General features: G+C 37.4%; 1 long non-coding RNA gene across 1 annotated transcript in view; it reads left to right on the plus strand.

The window, feature by feature from the left end:
• The window catches only part of LOC103875845, a 90,662-nt gene extending 83,126 nt beyond the window's left edge, over nucleotides 1-7,536 (plus strand). Inside the window, exon 4 of the long non-coding RNA XR_634817.4 lies at nucleotides 7,457-7,536. This is a non-coding gene — a long non-coding RNA (uncharacterized LOC103875845). The remainder of the gene's footprint in view (nucleotides 1-7,456) is intronic.
• The last annotated feature ends 9,245 nt before the right edge of the window (nucleotides 7,537-16,781 follow it).

Consider the following 16,781-nt stretch of genomic DNA (forward strand, 5'->3'; position numbering starts at 1 on the left):
TGATTCTATCAGATAATAATTAGCTGAAAAGATAAGAATGGTACCTAAGATTAATGATAACATCAATAAGCTACTTGAACTCAATAGGCTGAAAAATGAATATGTGGAACACAGCAATTAAGCACCTTTGGTTTAAATAAAGCACCCTTAGTCACCAGGAAAATTTCCCATGGCATTTATGTTTCCATTGGGAAATATTTCTTGGGATTGGGATAACAAAAGCATTTCAAAAACAATGGAAACAACAACCAAGATAAAAATATTTTAGAAAGAAAGAAATAAACCCTTCCTGGCTATTAATATCTTAAGTTCTTAGCAAAATAACAGAGTAGATATTAAGAAAAAAAAGTGTTATATATGTGTATTAGTCTTTTCTCATGCTGCTAATAAAGACATACCTGAGACTGGTAATTTATAAAGGAAAGCAGTTTAATGGACTCACATGGCTGGGAAGGCATCACTGTCGCGAAAGAAGACGAAGGAGAAGAGCAAAGGGGTGTCTTACATGGTGGCAGGCAAGAGAGAGCTTGTGCTGGGAAACTCCCCTTTATAAAACCATCAGATCTCATGAAACTTATTCACTATCACAAGAACAGCATGGGTAAGACTCACCCCTGTGATTCAATTACCTCTAACCAGGTCCCTCCCATGACATGTGGGAATTGTGAGAGCTACAATCCAAGATGCGATTTGGGTGGGGACACAGCCAAACAATATTGTTCTGCCCCAGGCCCCTCCCAAACCTCATGTCCTCACATTTCAAAACCAATCATACCTTCCCAACAGTGTCCCAAAGTCTTAACTCATTCAGCATTAACTCAAAAGTCCACAGTCCAAAGTCTCATCTGAGACAAAGCAAATCCCTTTTGCCTATCAGCCTGTAAAATCAAAAGCAAGTTAGTTACTTCCTAGATACAATGGTGTACAGGCTTTGGGTAAATACAGCCATTCCAAATGTGACAAATTGGCCAAAGTGTCAGGACTACAGGACCTACGCAATTCCGGGAAATCCAGGGGGTAGTCAAATCTTAAAGCTCCAAAATGATCTTCTTTGAGTCCATGTCTCATATCCAGATCATGCCGACGCAAGATGTGGGCTCCCATGGGCTTGGGCAGCTCTGACCCTGTGACTTTGCAGGATATAGACTCCCTCCTGGCTGCTTTCATGGGCTGGCATTGAGTGTCTGCAGTTTTTCCAGGTGCACAGTGCAAGCTGTCAGTGGATCTACCATTCTGGTGTCTGGAGGACAGTGTCCCTCTTACAGTTCCACTAGATAGTGCCCCAGTGGGGACTCTGTGTGGGGGCTCCAACCCCACATTTCTTTTCCTCACTGCCCTAGCAGAGGTTCTCCATGAGGGCTCTGCCCCTGTAGCACATCTTTACCTGGACAGCCAGACATTTCCATCCAGCCTCTGAAATCTAGGTGCAGGTTCCCAAACCTCAATTCTTTACTTCTGTGCAATCAGAGGCCCAACTCCACATGTAAGCTTCCCAGGCTTGGGGCTTGTACCTTCTGAAGCAATGACCTGGGCTGGATGTTGACCCCTTTTAGTCATGGCTTGAATGCAGGGGACCAAGTCCAGAGACCGCACAAAGCATGAAGGCCCTGGTCCTGGTCCAGGAAACCATTTTTTCCTTCCTAGGCCTCTGGGCCTGTGATGGGAGGTCCTGCTGTGAAGGCCTCTGACATGCCCTGGAGACATTTTTCCCATTGTCTTTACTTGTACAAATTTCTACAGCTGGCTTGAATTTCTCCTCAGAAAATGGGGTTTTCTTGTCTATTGCATCATCAGGCTGCAAGTTTTCTAAATTTTTATGCTCTGCTTTCCTTTTAAACATGAGTTCCAACTGCAAACCATATCTTTGTGAATGAATAAAACTGAATGCTTTTAACAATATCCAAGTCATCTTTTGAATGCTTTGCTGCTTAGAAATTTCTTCTGCTAGACATCCAAAATCATCTCTCTGAAGTTCAAAGTTCCACACATCTGTAGGGTGGGGAAAAATGCTGCTAGTCTCTTTGCTCAGGCATCACAAGAGTCACATTTTCTCCAGTTCCCAACAAGTTCCTCATCTCCATCTGAGACCACCTAAACCTGGACTTCATTGTCCATATCACTATCAGCATTTCGGTCACAAGCATTCAACAAGTCTCTAGGGAGTTCCAAACTTTCCCACATCTTCCTGTCTTTTTCTGATCCCTCCAAACTGTTCCAACCTCTGCCTGTTACCCAATTCCAAAGTCGCTTTCACATTTTCAGGTATCTTTACACAGTACCCCACTCCTGGTACTAATGTCTGCATTAGCCCATTCTCATGCTGCTAATAAAGACATACCCAAGACTGGTAATTTATAAAGGAAAGAAGTTTAATGGACTAATAGTTTGATATGGCTGGGGAGGCCTCACAGTCATAGCAGAAGATGAAGGAGGAGAAAAGGCATGTCTTATATGGTAGCAGACATGAGTGAGCTTGTGCAGGGGAACTCCCCTTTTTAAAACCATCAGATCTCATGAGACTTATTCACTATCATGAGAACAACATGGGAAAGACCTGCCCCCATGATTCAACTACCTCCTACAAGGTCTCACCCATGATGTGAGAATTGTGGGAGCTATGATCCAAGATGAGATTTGGGTGGGGACACAGCCAAACCATATCAATATGCATCCAGAGAGTAGTGAAAGCCTGGGCGATAAGCAGCATGGGCTGATACAGAACAGATCATGTCAGACATTGAATTGCATGCCTTTAATCAAATTGCAAAGTGGATGAAGGGAATTCAGTAGATGTAATATAACTGGACTTTACTAAAATCGTTTGCTTAATACCATATGAAAGCTTACTTAATATTTTAATTAAAATTAGCTTAACTATTTATACTGATACATAGCTTGAAATAAAGTTATACATAAAAAAGGGAGATGAGATTTAGCAGCAATCTATGAGGTGAGGAAGAGGGAGGTGGAAAACTTCTTAATGCACCCTAGAAGAACAATTGGTCTTTAAAGATAATGAGAACTGTCAAAAGAGGAGATAGGTGAGATGCTAATACCATGTTACAGGTCAGAATGGACTTCTCAAATGTGATAAGTCAGTATTCATTTTAAGAGACATGGGCAAATAAATATTTTTACAATATAAGAAATGACACAAATATTGTCAGTCTCTAGATGTGCTAGCAAGAGGGTCTGTGGTCTGCCACCACCTGATGGTTGTGTTCCTACAAAACTCCTGAGTTATCAAAAGTTGTGTTATAAAAACTGTTGTGCTCGTGAGAACAAAAGGGCCTTAAGACCTAAAGAGTTGTAAAAAAAAAAAAAAAAAAAAAAAAAAACAAGCAAACAAACAAACAAACAACTTGCAAAACTAAAATTGTATTCTCTGAAGGAATTTTACTAAGTATTACCTTAGACCCTATGTAGGTTTGGGTCATTAATAATGCTGTTTGTTTTCTCATCACTATTAACTATACCACCAGCACAGTGCTTCCATACATTCTTATCATCCTTATTACATCTATTATAATAAAGAAAGCAGCTGTTGTAACAGTTGCTTCAATTTTACTTCTTACATGAATGCATTGGCAACAAGACCTGATCCTGATATAACCAATAATCTGTGTTTTGCAAAACATGTTTTCTAATGTATCAATCACATCATAGTCAATTTAGAATATGGAAATTCACTCTGTCACATAAAAGCTGTCTACAGAAGTAAATTGTTCAGCCACACACCCAAAATAAATCTCATTCAGAGTAACTGGCTAAAATTTGCAGTAGCTGCTACTAGATGGTGAAATCCTCTGATGGTACAGTAAACTGATATTTTAACAAATTCCAGAGCTCCCCACTCACAACCCTAAGCTTTTCCCGGAGTGGCTGATTGCAAAAGCTCTCAGGACACAGAAAGACCCATCGACCTTATCAGAGTAGGGAGATGCATTTTCTTTCTACTGTCCTTATTATAAAATTCCACTCCAGCCAAATATACTTATAAAAGTTGATTGTGCCTTATAAACTGCCTAAGCTTATAAACTAGAAAATACGGTAATGTAGCATAAAACTCTATTTAAGGCAAACATACTGTTACTATGAATCATTATTCCGTTTTCATCACTGTGTAGAAATGTAAATGAAAAATAACATACTTGGGTTATTTTAGGATCAAGTATTAATATAAACCGTGAAAAAGAAGTAACAAAAATGATATTGTCATTTTGGAATTTGGACATTTATCAACACTTGGATATCAGAACTATGTCATTCCCATAGAATTAATTCACATACTAGGTAGAAATTTAGCATATAAGAGTTTTAACTGTCTTTTGATAAAAACATTAGAAGTACATAAAAACATATTTCTTTGTTACGACCAAGGACAGGCATGAAAATAAAAGAAAAATCATTACACACAAAAGCAACCAAAATATTGAATGTTTCTCTAGTCACTGAGACAACTGTAACATTTGGGATCAGGTTTTTATAAGTTCTAGCATTTAGTTACCTTCCCCTCCCTCTCAAATCACAGTCTAATGTGCCAATATCCAAGTTTGAAAAACATATTATGCAGTATTGACAAAATTTACTTGCTTAAGGAAGTCCCCCCCACCCTTTTGGAGGAACATTAAGCTTGATAAGAGTTCTGTTGTCCGATGGTTTAGGAAACTAACTTATTAAATTCCCATCAGAGTTTGGAGTGGCCCATAAGGCCATTCCTGCCTTAGCTGCTTTTGTGTTATCAAACCAAACAGGTGTTTTTCTTAGAGCCCAGAAAACGCAGAACATAGAATCTCCAGGGAAACCAACTTCTATGGTCTGAAGGTGGTTACTTCTAAAAAAAACTACCCATTTTCTTGGGTCACAAGATCTTCTGGAAAGACTATGCTTAGCTCAGATTTGGTTACCTCCTTGCTGAACATACTGCTTATTATTTAGGTGGTGGATGACATCTGATTAGGAAGCACCACTTATATTAAAGAGTTAACGATGTGGACAACTTGAGTAAGGCTATGGAGTGATGACAAGGGGTGATAGTTGTATAATCAGAGCTGGAGTAGAATTATTCTGCCATAAGGAAAACTTTTATTTTGTGTAGGAGAGCTAATTAATGTGCCTTTTAGTTATGGTAGACCCAAGACCTAGTCTGAATGGAAAGAAAACTACCCCTATTTCTCTGTTGAGGAATAAAATCAATTTGTAAGTTGTCTACTGGCTGCTAGGTAGGGACTTGTTTGAAAATGTACTTGGAATTTTGGTTTTATTCAGGTATGGTGGGGCCAAGAGATAAAGAGACAACTGCTACTGAAAAGATAGTTTGTTGCTCATGGTTCTCAAGAGGAGGGGCAGACCAGGCCATGCAGGGCCACATGGGAAGTGCCAGCGTCAGTCAGGAGATAGAATGATTAAAGGCAGGCACAGACAGAGTCTTTACTGTGCTTCTCACAGGAAGGAATGGGCCAGGCAGGTGAGCTGCTCAGCAGGCTTCAGATTGGACAGTCTGAATAACTTCAGCAGGCTCTGGCCTATAGAGGTGGGCCCTCCTTGTCTGGTACCTGGCCCTAGGGTAATCGAGGCAGAGGAATGCTGCCTCCGGGTGTGTAAAAGTCAGATACAGGAGGTGCTGGAATATGGGCTTTGGTTTGGTGAGTTTGTGTATAAAAAGTGCACTCCAAGGTGAATAGTTTGCTATTTTTAAGAACTGACTGCATCTAGGAAGGGTAGTCTCTCCCTAGTCAGTGAGGGCCCAGATAACAGAGCACCAAGAATACAGAAAATAACAAAAATAATAGAGTTAACGCAGAATTCTAGAATCAGGAGAAGGGTCTAGGTGGTGAGAAATTTGAGAGCTCAACCCTAGCATTCTCTTTGCTAGAACTCTAGTATTCCAGGGAGGCTCTGACCTTTGCGTTTGCTATTTTCCGCTACCTAAACCACTCTTCCAAACATTTCCCCATGACTTCTTCCCTTATTTCCTTCATGTCTTTTTCTAAATAACACCTTTACAGTAAATCTTTCCCCTACCACTCTACCTAAAAGTGCACCCCTTCCTACAGTTTCTCTGCCTTCTCTGCTTTATTTCTTTTGAAAACACTGCTCTCTAACTTATCTATTTTACTAATTTATTTTGTTTATTATCTCTCTTGAATAAATGGACTCCAAACGCTATCAAAGCAAGGGATTTAATCTGTTTTGTTCACTTCTGTAGCTCCATGATCTTGAATAGTGCCTGTACAGGATAAGAGCTTAATAAATATTTGTTAGTGAATGAGTAAGTGAATGAGAAGTGATGGTCAACATTCAATTTAAAGCTGTTTTCCATTTTCCATTCTCCCCAAGCCTCCAATAACACTCTGTAATACACACAACCTTTAGTAATAGAGCTCCAGTCAATGAACCAGGAGTACTGTCCAAGTTGGGATGAAATGGTGCCGAGAAGGTGGGAGCTCCAGGAGAAACCACTCTTATGAATCAAGAATTAAGCCAGAGCAGGAATTCAGAGTAAAATTGGAATGAAAGGTATCCAGAAGAATTGTAGGCAACTCTGCCCTAATTCTTAAGTGGGGCAGAAAGGGATTTGTATTTCCTCAAGCATGTAGTGTGGGGAGTCAAATCATTTTATATGAACATTCAAAGAAGTGACTCGAGATGGCTATGACTAAAGGGCTGGGGCACACAGGTGTTACAGTGACATTGCAAGATGGTCTTAGGTAAAAGACAGAAGCATTAAAAAACTTTAATAAGAAGAAGCAAATTTGTTTTCCAAGGTAAATGCAATTCATAAAAGAAAGGAAGCACACTGGGTTTTGTTGAAGAGTGAGTAGACAAGGCCATTACTTAGCATTATCCCAGGTATTTGATGATGTTCTCAGTGCATTTCACTGATAAATAAGAAACACAAAACCTCAGCATAAAATTTTATAGTTTGTGAGTCAACAGTACACGAACATGTACAATAAATAATATAGCAACCTCTAGATAAATAAAAACTCTGCTATTGTTTCCAAATGCTTGGCAAAGTTATTCTCTTTTAAAAGATTCCACTTTTTTTCAAGATTCCACTTTGAAGATTTTTTTTTTCAGCCAATGCAATACTTGCTTTGTTTTGTCACCTAATTTTTCAATCACCTAGTTCTAGCTGATAAGAAAAGAAACGAATAATATCCCGAGTGTATGCCCAATTCTGTGTTGTATTGCTAATGGTAGGAACTACTTGTACACAACAGTAGACCATTTCTCTAAACTGAGGATAATTTATTTTTATTTGTGATATGACACATCTACTATATACCTATGAAACAAGAAAACACTAAATTTTATTATAAAACTTGCTGATGAGATACAATAAACTTCAAACAGATTTTAGTATAAGTGAATTAAAGAAATTTTTTTGTCTAAGTGATATGGAGAAAATATTTAAATGTCGAGTATAGCCTTGTAATTTTTATGTTCACAGCTTTGTCAAAAAGATGTTATCTTCCCAGCAGCATTGTGTTATCGAAGATGCAGACCTTAAATCAACAGCTGTTACACCTCCAGCAAGTTATGAATTTTTCCTGATTTATAGCAATCATTCTTTTTATTTCTTTTCTCAGTCAAGCAGGGAAATTAGGGTTATTTTCATGTAAAAGATGCACACATTGTGGCTTAGTATTTTACATAATCTACATTTCTTACCTTTTAAATTAAATTTCCATTGAAATGAATGTGATCTGAGGGCTCTTTTTGATTAATAAGAGAAATAGTGTTAGTAAATAGAAGGTAGAGACAACATTATTTACATAAAAATAAAGTGAAGATAACACAGACATAATAACAAGAATCATTTTTATGATTTTTATTATAATGATAAATGAGAACAAAATGAAAATAAAGGCTGAAGAGATTTGAAGTAGCAGGGTACCTTTTAATGAATTTAGGTAAACAACACTTTGAAGTTAAAATCCACTTCTTAATAAGCTAAAAGTGACCTTGTAGTTCCTAAAATTGTTTGAGCAAATTAAGGACAACTAACATTTATTAAGTCTTTGCAATGCAATAAATATTGTACTAAAAGATTTTCTATAGAGCATCTAATATAATCCTGATAACTGCAGGGCTCAGAGCTATTATGGTACCTACTTTACTGATAAGGAAATTGAAACTCAGTGTCTGGCACAGTGCTTAGACAGTGAAACAAAAATTCAAATCCAGGTCATCTGACTCATCAGAAGAAAGTCTTCAACATATGGAACTCTTAAGTATTATGTAACACGAACTCCTGATGATGCTGGAGACAGTCTCTGGAGAATCAAGCACCCTCTGGCAGAAGCAACAAATATAGAAACCATCATGTCCTTGATAGAGGTCTTTAGGGGACACATTTATGGGTTAATGAGGTTTATTTTATTGATCCAGTATATACTATTTCGGAGGATGCTATGTACCAGGGACTGTTCTAAGAACTTTAAAAATATTAACTGCATGAGATTGATATTATCATCATCCCATTTTACAAGTGAAAAAACTGAGGCATGATTTAAATAACTTATACAAGGAAACATAGCTGACAAATTGTAGAGATTTGACATAAAGGACTTTAGGCGTACAGTCTGCACTCTTAACCATACTATGCTAAGGCAGCCTGTCTGTATCAGTCAGCTATTGCCTTAACAAACCATTCCCTGAATCAGTGTCTTCCAACAAGCATATAATTTTCTTGTTCACAGGTCTTCAGGTTAACCATAGTTTGGCCAATCTATGAAGGACTCAGCTGGATGGCTCTGTTTCCAATAGTGGTTCAGATGGCTTTCAGTCCAGGCTATAGATTGGATTCAGGTTAACTATGTACGTGATTTCTGATAGGCTTAGGCTGAAGGGTGTGCAGCTTCCCAGGGTATGCTTCTCAGGCAGATCATCAGAGCACTATAGCCAAGCCCAAATTACATGAGCATATTTAAGGCCTCTTCTCACAAAACATCTGCTAACAACAAAAGTCTGCAAACAAAGCAAGTCTGGCCAATGGACAACATCAGTAATGTGGGAAGTATATTACTGCATTGGAGTGAGGGAGTCAATATATACAAATGGGAAGTTTTGAAGTCCCAAAGCAGATTATGAGTCTTTTGAGAAAAATATTTTGTGATGGCATGATTTTCCTAGAGCCACTTAGAACAGGCATTTATCTTTGGTTTTATGAAAGTATACTGTCTTTCTTCGAGGTTCAGAAGAGTCACATTTTCCAAAATTAATGTTCATCATTTTTACTGACCATAACTAGTTAAAACTCTCCATCATTACGTAGCCTCATGGTTTTTCTTTTGGTATGTTTTTAAATATAAAATTACTCAGAAAAAAACAGATGGAAGATGAAAGATTAAACCTATTCTTCTATAGTGCCAAATCAAGGCAGAGTTGCAGCTATACTATGAAAACAAGTATTCAATTAAATATGTTATTCATGATATGACTCACCAGTTACTAATACAATTATAATGCTTGTTGCAGTGTAAAGCAGTTCAATCACATCACAGAAAAATAACTATAAAATACAAAATGCTTATTTCTTACCTTTTTATTTGCAGGAAATTGAAGCATCTAAATCATATCTTGTAACTGTCAGTTTTCAATCATTATTTATGTCAAATATATTATTGACTGAAAGTCAGATATTCCTTTCGCCTCTTAAAACACTTAGAATAGTTGCTCTTGTGTCTTGCATTTTTGACAAGTACTTTTTGTGTCAAAAACATATTATACCATAGCATAAATCATTGCTTCAGGCCCTGCATGCATGATTTTCTAAACGAAGATAAAATCTGTTAGGTTCCTCTAAAGTAAAAAAAGCCACATAAAACAAAACAAAATCCAAAAAACATATGCTACATACCATCCACAGCCTTTTAGATCAATTTATAGTACTTGCTTTGCACAAGTTATGCAGCACATTTAATTGGGAATGTGGATGAGATTTTTTTTCTATTAACAACATGAAAATAACAATGACAACTTTAATTAGGAGAATACATGCTTTAATTGATTTGTTATTTTCATGGGAATTTCTGTATCTTGTACCCTAACAAAAGAAATCTTGCAATGCTGTCAAAGCGTATATGGGTTTTGGGATTTTTAAAAATTTGGTTTAGATGGCCCTGAGAAATGTTTCTTTATTTTCTGTCTCTCTCCTCTTTTAAGTAAAATTGTTGGTTCATGGGAAAGAGCTATTCTCTAGAGTTAAAGCAGCTGGTGTATCAATATCCATATTTTTAAGCTGAAATAGCATAGTGAGATCATTGTGGATAGAAAAGAAGGAAATAAATCAGCTTGTGAGATATTATCATTCACTTTACATCGTGAAAAACAAACACAGCTGTCATAGCCTAACATTCACCACAGATAAATTGAAAATGTATATCATTATTTAATGTATTAAAAAAGAGAGTTTCTATGACTAAAGGATGTACAGTATTTTGGTAATGTTTTCTTAAAGCAAAGTAAATTGGCTACTAGGTGGTAAAATTGCAGGGAGCTTATCAGAGTGCTGAATCTGAGACTCAATGTATAGAAAAAAATCATAATCATTTAGGAGCAAATCCTATATTAGGGTTTATTAATCTCTAGAATGAAGTATAACATTGTGTGGCATTTACAAAATATAATAAAATATTGAAGTACATTTTTGTTTCCTCTGCACCTGTCATCTCTTTTGAGAAAAGGACTTGGTTTCTTTTGAAGAGTACCTCTCCCTCTTTCTCTCCTATACCTGTGGGAAGGGTTATTGCCATTTTGTAAACCTGCATTTCTGACCTTAGTGACTGCTCTGGGGGACGAGGGAGTCCTGTAACCAAACTGAGCCAATCATAGGATTTTAACCTGTCTTCTCACAGTGGATGTGATTCCAGTGGAGGCTATGAGAGTCAGTCCTTCCCCAGTAGTTTTATTTTTTTTTAAACTACAGCTAGAAACTGGGAGTTCCACAGTCAGTCTGCAATAGGAGAGAATGATGCTCAAATATAGCAAGAAGCAGAGAAGACAGAAATAAGAATCCTGTTTATGTTTGAATTTTTGAGTCTAGGCCCTAAAATCCTGGAAGCTTTTTTGTGTCTAGACTCTAAAATCCTGGAAGCTGCTGTACAAAGGTTTGGTTCTTTGGTATTTTTTTCAGTTCTGTGAGAATCCACAGTATCCTTCCAATAAACATTCCCCACCCCCTTTTATTTTTGGTCCAGGAAGTTCAAGTTAAATTTGTATCACTTTCAACCAAAGGAATCCTGGCATATCTATATATTCAATATAATTGTGTAATTGTGTATGTTTATGAAAATGTTCATTTAAATCAGGAAAATACTTAAATTAAAACTCCAGCACTTTTAAAGGCCAAGTTGATGAATTTTAATTAGATAATAAGGCATTTTGGATTATGTGTCTTCAAGGAATGTTTTGTAGAATATTTATTTGTCCTCAAAATCCCTGAAGACAAATTTTTATTTTACTTCATTTTGATAGCTGGTGAGAAAACAAGTCTCTAGGCACTTATTTGTGTATATTCATGCAGCAATATTCATTGAGAACTGCTTTATGCTAGGTGCTGTTCTAGGTGATACAGTATTCAAGATAAAACAGGCATGATGTCTGTCTTCATGGAGCTTACATTGTAGTAGTAGAAGGCAGACAGTAAAACATAATAAATAAAAAAGTAACAGTATATCAGGAGGCGAAAAGGGCCATGGAGAAAAAAAAAAATCACAAAGCAGGGAAGGTAGGTAGAGAGACTAGGGTAGGGGTTACAATTTTAAATCCGATGGACGGAGGGTCCTCAGTGAGTGGGTGAGATTGAACAGACTTGAAAGAGATGAAGCAATGAACGGTGAGTACGGTGACTATATAATTTATTATCTCAATTGAGACACTTTGAAGATTGCGCCTGTTATGCTGGGACAGTGGCACAGGTGGGGACTGATATAGTTTGGCTCTGTGTCCCCACCCAAATATGATCTCCAATTATAATCCCCATCTGTTGAGGGAGGGACCTGGTGGGAAGCGATTGGATCATGGGGGCAGTTTCCCCCATGCTACTGTTCTTGCAATGGTGAGGGCGTTCTCATGAGATCTGATGGTTTAAAAGTGACAGTTTCCATTGTGTGCACTCTCTCTCCTGCCACCTTGTAAAGAAGGTGCCTGCTTCCTCTTTGCCTATGGCCATGATTGTAAGTTTCCTGAGGCCTCCCTAGCCATGCGGAACTGTGAGTTAATTAAACCTTCTTCGTTTATAAATTTCCCAGTCTCAGGTGGTAAGTTTATAGCAGTGCAAAACCAGATTAATTCAGGGACTCTCAGGCAAACCAGGATCTAGGGACACCCTACCTATGTGGGATCTGGAAAAGAGCCTTCCATGTAGCACAAAGAGCTAATGCAAAGGCCTTGAGGCAGGAGTGTGCCTGGCTGGTACAAAGTCCAGCAAGACCACTGTGGTTAAGGCCAATGAGCAAAAGAGAGGGAAGAAGAAAAAGAAGGAGGCCAGGCCAGGCATTTCATTAGTGGCCCTGAAGACCATGGTAAGGACTTTGACAAAGAGAGGGAAGAAGAAAAAGAAAGAGGCCAGGCCAGGCATTTCATCAGTGGCCCTGAAGGCCATGGTAAGGACTTTGACATTGACTTTGAATGAAATGGAGAGTCACTGGAAGGATTTATCCAAGGGGTGATATGACTTGACTTGTGAGTAGGGATTTCCTTTAGAAACCATTGTAATACATTAGGTGAGAAAAGATGATAAGTGTTACTGGGTGTGGATGGTAGCAAAAGCAGTGGTCAGAAGTAGTCAGATCCTTGATATATACATATAAACTTTTTTTTGTAAATTATACTTTAAGTTCTGGGGTACATGTGCAGAATGTGCAGTTTTGTTACATTAGGTGTATGTGTGCCTTGCTGTTTTGCTCCACCCATCAACCGGTCACCTACATTAGGTATTTCTCCTAATGCTATCCTTCCCCTAGCCCTGCACTCACCTGACAGGCCCTGTGTGTGATGTTCCTCTCCCTATGTCCATGTGTTCTCCCTGTTCAACTCCCACTTATGAGTGAGAACATGAGATGTCTGGTTTTCTGTTCTTGTGATAGTTTACTGAGAATGATGGTTTTCACCTTCATCCATCTCCCTGCAGAGGACATGAACTCATCGTTTTTTATGGTTGCACAGTATTCCATGGTGTATATGTGCCACATTTTCTTTATCAAGTCTGTCATTGATGGGCATTTGGGTTGGTTCCAACTCTTTGCTATTGTGAATAGTGCCACAATAAATATATGTGTGCATGTGTCTTTATAGTAGAATGATTTATAATCCTTTGGGTATATACCCAGTAATGTGATTGCTGGGTCAAATGGTATTTCTCGTTCTAGATCCTTGAGGAATTGCCACACTGTCTTCCACAATGGTTGAACTAATTTACACTTCCACTAACAGTATAAAAGCATTCCTATTTCTCCACATTCTCTCCAGCATCTGTTGTTTCCTGACCTTTTTAATGATTGCTATTCTAACTGGCGAGAGATGGTATCTCATTGAGATTTTGATTTGCATTTCTCTAATGACCAGTGATGATGAGCATTTCTTCATGTGTTTGTTGGCTGCATAAATGTCTTCTTTTGAGAAGAGTCTGTTCATATCCTTTGCCCAGTTTTTGATGGGGTTCTTTTTTTTTCCTTGTAAATTTGCTTAAGTTCTTTATAGATTCTGGATATCAGCCCTTTGTCAGATGGACAGATTGCAAAAACTTTGTCCCATTCCATAGGTTGCCTGTTCACTCTGATGATAGTTTCTTTTGCTGTGCTGAAGCTGTTTAGTTTAATTAGATCCCATTTTTCAATTTTGGCTTGTGTTGCCATAGCTTTTGGTGTTTTAGACATGAAGTCTTTGCCCATGCCTATGTCCTGAATGGTATTGTCCAGGTTTTCTTCTAGGATTCTTATGATTTTAGGTCTTAGATCCTTGATAGATTTTAAAGGTAAAACCAATGGCATTTGCTGATGGATTTCAATGTGGACTGTGAGAAAGAGAGAGAGGAGTCAAGAACGGTTTTAAGATGTTTTGCCTGAGCAATGGAAGGATGCAATTGCTATTTCCTATGATGTTAGAGATCATCAATGGAGCAGGTTTTAGGGGAACTATTAGATATATTGAGACATATCAATAGACATGAGATGTCTACAAAATAGTCAAAATAGTTCTCCTAAATAAAATTGAGATACTATCATAAGAGACAAAAGTTTTGAATAGATCAAGTCTGAGGACACAGCATCTATTACTTGTAGCAATGGATTACTTGTAGTACCTTGATAAAAGAAAATGTACCTTGTCATGACTTATTTTCAGTGAGCTTAAGCTAGAATTTTAATGGTGCTTCTTTTCTAAGTTCTCCAAATCTGTTCTTTCAACAATTAGGCATAGAATTTTCCTGTAGTTTTACTGGAACTACTTTTGCATGTCTTCTGTTCTCCAAAAGTTCTTGCAGTGCTCTGGAGTGTATTTAATTGTTAACTTTTAAATAAAAATCTATGTGTTCTTTAACACCCCCTCATTTTGAGCTTCTGTTTTCTTAAAGTTTCTTTCACCCTTTTTCATTTTTAAAGTAATATGTGTGAATTGTAGAATGTTTGGGAAATACATATGCACAGCAAGATTAAAATCCTTCACCAAAAATAAAAACTGCTAACATTTCTGTGTATGTCCTTCTCACATTATATATATATATATATTTGTGTGTATATATATATATTTGAATATATATGTAAATCAAATGACATTATATTGTACGTTCTGTTTTTGTAACTCACCATTTTTACTTATGTAAGGTCATCTTGACAGATAACATGGAGGCATAATAAGATCAGATAGTTCCAACCTCTCTTTGTCATCTGTTAACCTTATACCATCTGCCCTTAGCAGAGGACTTTTTGCTTCCTTTTTTTCTCCAATTAATTTAAAAAAAATAAACAAGTTTATCTGGGCATTATTTTTTCACACATCTCGATTCAATCTAGAAATTTACCCATTGTCCCAATTTCTAACAGCCGCAAGCCACTCTCTTACCTTCATTTGTCCATTATGTGTGCCTATAATGATCACTGGTGGTGGTGTATTATTCATTCCTCTCTTCCTTCTTCCCAAAGGACTCCTGTTTGTTTTAATTATCCCTAATCCAACCCTGCACCCCACTCCCAATACATGCACCCATGTGTCTAATTAATTCCACTTAAAACAATTAACATACAAGGACTTTTTTGGTGTGCAATACCACACATTTTAATAAGTGTAGATTAATGTCACCACCACTACAATCAAGATACAGAACAGTTCTGTCACCTCAAAACACATCATTGTGCTATCCCTTTGTAGTCACATACTCCCCTTTATCCCTAACTCCTGGGGACTACTGATCTAGTTTTTATCGCTATCATTTTATCTTTTTGCAGGGGTCATGTAAATGGAATCTACAGTGTATAACCTTTTGAGATTGGCTTCTTTCACTACACATAATGCCTTTGAAATATATCCAAGTTGTTGTGTGCATTAATACTTTATTATTGCAGAGTAGTATTTTATTATAAATATGTACCACAGTTTGTTTATCCATTTGTTATTTATTCATTTACATATTGAAAGACATTTCAGTTGTATCTAATTTGGGCAATCAGGAATAGAGCTGTAGTAAACGTTTGTGTGTGAGTTTTTGTATGAACATTTTCCTAGGGCAAACACTCAGGAGTAGGATTAATGGCCATATAGTAAGTGTATATTTAACTTCATAAGAAGCTGCCAAACAGTCTTCCAGAGTGGCTGAGTCAGTTTTTGTTGCCATCAGCAATTTACAAGAGTACCTGCTGCTCTGCATGTTCACCTGCTTATGGTATCATCATCAGTCTTTACATTAGTTTTTTTTTTTTTTTAACATAGTCATTATCGTAGGTATGTACCGGTCTCTTGTCATGGTTTTAATTTCCATTACCCCAGTGGCTAACGATGTTGAACATATTTGATGCACTTATTTGATTTACATATGTCCATTGTGATGAAGTTCAAGTCTTTTGCCCATTTTTAATTGAGTTATTTCATTATTGAGTTATAACAGTTCTTTATATGTTCTGGATACAAATTCTTTGTCAGATATATATTTTAAATAGACTTTTACCAATCTATACATTATTTCATCATTATATTTCAATGTCTTTCATAGAACAATTTTTTAAAAAAGATAATGTTTATCAATTTCTAAATAGATTATCTGTATGGTGTCATATCTAAGACAACTTTGCATAATCTTGGGTCGTGAAGAATTTCTTTGAATTTGGTTATCAAAGTTGCTTTTTGAGCTCCTTCTTCTCCACTGTCTCCCCAGCAATTGATAGTTCCCTGCATTCCCTTTTTGTGGTTGGAAAGCTGGGGCTTTATTTACCCTGCTCTGCCACATTTCCAACTCCACAGTCAAGCCTCAAGAGGCTAGAGAGAGAAAAAATTAGTGGGGATTCTTGCTACCCTCTTGGGGCCACAGCTCCTCTGCTCAGAGAAGAAATTTATGCCAGAAATATCTTAGCGTACAGTATTCTTTTTTCTATATTTTGTACAAGTCTTCTGTTTTGGGTGCTGTAGGCTCCTGCTGCCATGACTGTTGCTGCCAGTAGACTCTCCTGCTTCTTGAGCGGGAAGTAGTGGGCTGCTTCTTGAGATCTCTCCACCCACATCAGTGTTCACATCTGGCTTTTGGGTTGCCTTGAGATCAGGCAGTGAAAAACTGGAGGACAAAA

The sequence above is a fragment of the Papio anubis genome, chromosome 9 (assembly GCF_008728515.1).
Source record: "Papio anubis isolate 15944 chromosome 9, Panubis1.0, whole genome shotgun sequence".
Classification (NCBI taxonomy): Eukaryota; Metazoa; Chordata; class Mammalia; order Primates; family Cercopithecidae; genus Papio; species Papio anubis.